Raw genomic sequence first — 4,164 nt, forward strand, 5'->3', positions numbered from 1 at the left:
TGCTCGTCGTCCATATTGCCGCCATACCGGACCCGTCCGAAATCCAGTTACCGTTTCCGGAAGGAATTCGGTAGGGGTCCGAGATTATGGCGATGTCCGACAACGACTCAGTGACTGCTTGGTATAGCAGTTGCTGAGCCGCGAAGCAGTGGTTCAAATTTAGCTGTGTCACTCTCACGCCCGTGGCTTGCTAGTCGGCTTACCGGCCGTGCACCTCGGGCCTCCCATTATGTGCTTTGCGTCACGCTTCCCGGCGCACGCCAAGCACTTCGGGGGCTCTCCGCAGTCTTTGCTTTTGTGGCCTGCAGCACCACACCGCCTGCATAGGGAGCTCCTGTCAGGCCCCTTGCAGCTAAAGGACTTGTGTCCTTGCTCGAAGCATCGAAAGCAGACCTCCGGCGGCTGGTAGATGCTGAGTGGGCACATTGACCAGCCCACTTTGAGCCTCGCTACCTTTAGCGCCTGGTTTGCGTCTACTGACGAAAGCCTGACAGTGGCGGTCTGGGTTCCTACTGGGCCTTTGCGCAGTCGAACTGCCTCCGGTGCCACAACCACTTCGCACTGCTCCTTGAGGGCATCCACGACTTCGCCTGCCTCGGTGACTTCGTCCAGGTATTTAAGTTGTAGGGTTACCTGCGACGTGAGTGCCCGAACCTGCACTCTATCTCCAAGCGCCTCTTGGGCCAATGCCCGATAGGCTGGGCCCTTGTTTCTGGCTTCTTTGCGGAGCTCAACGATCATTTCTCCCTTGCGGGATCGGCGGATGCTACGCACATCTGCCCCCAGATCTTTGAGCTTCGCATCGCCTCTCATTGCCTTAAGGACTTCCGAGTACTTTGACTCTTCTGTCTTAAGGATGAGTGCGTCGCCCTTATTTTTAACTTTCTTCGTCGCAGGATTTGTAACCGGATGCGGTTTTTTGGCCACCACTTTTTGGTTCCTACTCCTTCCCGGAACCGTTACCCACGGGTTACCGGGAGCCTTCTGCTCCTTGGCTGCCACCGTGGGCGTTGCTTGCGCCACTCCTACCCCGGTCTGAGGGCTGTTTGCGATTAAACGCTTCTTGGTGCCCCCGGGGGCCGTCTCTCCCGGGGACTGTCGCGTTCGTTTGGCAGCTGGCCCTGCCGCGCAAACCGCCGCAAACGTGCTAGCGTCCGTTTGGACCGACTTCGTCGCCAGCTCGGTCACCTTCGTCTCCTCTTTCTCCGCAGCCGCAGCTTTCATTTCGAGCTCGGCGTGCTCCTTTTTCGCAGCATCGACGGAGGACCGAAGCATGTAGAGGGCCTGCTTCAAGTACTTCGTTGTATTGCTGCGACTTTTCGCAAACTCGATTATAGCATCGAGCTGCTCAGACAGGGCCACTACCCTCGGTAGCGTGTCCCGCTGTCTTCCGACCGCCTTTAATAGCTGTGGACCAGCCACCGCGATGTCTTGCGTAGATCCAGTAGGCGTACTGCCTTTACCGTCTTCGCAGGCGACCTTCACTGCATCCGTCTCCACTTTTCTAGGCGGAGACCGCTGGATGCCACCTCGCGCAAATGGGTTTTCCAACCCATCTGCCCCCATCTCCAGAGTTTTGTTTTTCTGCATTCTTGTTTATTGGGTCCCCCTACCAGCCGCTATCCTTATCCATAATGGAGTAGTCGCCTAAATGGTCCCAAGGTAGTCTATGCCGGAGCAGTGAGGCCATGGCTAGGGGCGGCTGCCATAGCGCCTTATGGGCAACTATGACACCCCCGACCGGCGCAAGTCAGGAAAAGACATCTGATCCTACTCCTGCCTGGTTCCCACCAGGCAATGGACTCGGAACGTACTGGAAGGCCTGCCAGGTTTTACGGGACGGAGACCCCTGCACCGGTTGTAATCTCGCCGTTTCAAGCCGTTATCACACGACATTACTAAGGGAGCTCGGCGCAGGTGCCAGCCCAAAATCATGGTACGAAAACGAAATCCGACTCGTATCCTATAGTGATGCGACCAGTTGCCGTAATTGGGAACATTACTGGCATCAGTCCCAATGGGCGGTATAGTGCATTTGGGTGGTGGGAGCGGCACTACTCGCTCCGTCGGAGCTGCTTCCGGCCAGTGTGGCTTTTGCGAGAATTCAGCGGCCCAGTGCCTGAATCTCGCCACGACCTAGGCTAGCTCCCGCTGATGGTCCGGGACTGCTTGCTAGCAGTGAGCACTTCCGTGGCCTTCGGTGATCGCCAATTACCGACCCGTGGTGGCATACAGCTCTGCCAATATATATATATATATATATATATATATATATATATATATATATATATATATATATATATATATATATATATATATATATATATATATATATATATATATATATATATATATATATATATATATATATATATATATATATATATATATATATATATATATATATATATATATATATATATATATATATATATATATCTACTATATAAAAATGGAATTCCGTAACGCTTGATCTTATTGATGTTATTGCCTCCGTCTCAGTGGTGTACAGTCGCCACCATCTTTTTAAATTGTTCTAAATCAAAAAAATAAGCGGTGACATGTGGGTTTTTTTACATGAAAATGTTTGTTAACGTTCAGGAAAGACATTTGAGGAAAAATAAAAAGTATCTGATTTCTTAAACTTGAGATTTTATTCACAAAACTACGTAGAACAAGCAAAACTACGACTTTTTATGCTGAATATGCCTCTAAATCAAAATTTCTAGCGATGACATGTGATTTTTTTTTACATTAAGATGTTTGTTAATATTCAGGAAAGACATTTGAAGAAAAATAACAAGTATCTGATTACTAAAACTTGGGTTTTGTTCACAAAACTACGTGAAACATGCAAAATAATGACTTTTTATGCTAAATTTGCCTCTAAATCTAATTTCAAAGCGATGACATGTGATTTATTTTTTATTAAAATGTGTTTTAATGATCAGGAAAGACATGTAAGGAATAATAATTAGTATCTGATTACTAAAACTTGAGATATTATTCACAAAACTACGTGAAACATGCCAATTCATGACTTTTTATGCTGAATTTGCCTCTCAATCAAAATTTAAAGCGATGACATGTGATTCTTTTTTCATTAAAATGTTTGTATATGTTCAGAAAAGACATTTGAGGAAAAATAAAAAGTATCTGATTACTGAAACTTAAGATATTGTTCACAAAACTACGTAAAACACGCAAAAGTATGACTTTTTATGCTTAATTCGCCTCTAAATCTAATTTCAAAGCGATGACATGTGATTTTTTTTATTAAAATGTTTGTTAACGTTCAAGAAAGACATTTGAGAAATAATAAAATGTAAGTTTGAAGATGATTTTCTGTATACAGCACAACAGTATTGCACGCTAGCCTTCTAATAGCGTTCTCGATCAACCAGATTAGTTGAGAAAATTCATTATCGATATTGTTTTTAGCACATTTTGCATGTTGTAGGATAAGTACAACGATACACCGTGCCCCAGAGCTGAGTCGAAAAAAAATTCCAGTTCGAAGAGATTCTCGACCTGATCAGGGATCGAACCCGATATCACAACCGTGTGGGAGCCAATCGACATCGCTAACCACAGAGCCACGAGAACCACATACAGCATACAGAATACAGAAAATCACCTGAAAATACTTTTTTTTAAATTTATACATATTATACGTATACACTAAAGTCGCTTTTTACGCCGGGGATACGTGCCGCGTAAAAAAACCGCGTAAATTCCGGAATCCGCGTCAAAAACAGCGTTAGTTCTGCAATCTGAGTGAAGAGAAACCAAAATCCGCGCAAAAAAAAATACCGCGTAAATTCCGGAATCCGCGTAAAAAACACCCGCGTAAATTCCGGAATCCGCGTAAAAAAAGCCGCATAAATTCCGGAATCCGCGTAAAAAACCCGCGTAAAAAACCGCGTAAAAAGCGACCTTAGTGTACATGCGAAATTTTGACCTTCTATGCACAATTAGCCTCTGAATCAAAATTCAATGATTTGTGTGTTTTTTTTTTCCAATAAAATTTTCGTTGTTCTTTCAACATCTCCAAAATTTTTTTTCTAAATAATTCCTGTCTCGAGCATAAACAATTTACATTTCTGATGTTTTCGTAGTTTAGCGAATAGTTACTTATAACGGCATTCGGTTTACTTTTATACA

The sequence above is a fragment of the Wyeomyia smithii genome, chromosome 2, assembly GCF_029784165.1.
Source record: "Wyeomyia smithii strain HCP4-BCI-WySm-NY-G18 chromosome 2, ASM2978416v1, whole genome shotgun sequence".
NCBI lineage: Eukaryota > Metazoa > Arthropoda > Insecta > Diptera > Culicidae > Wyeomyia > Wyeomyia smithii.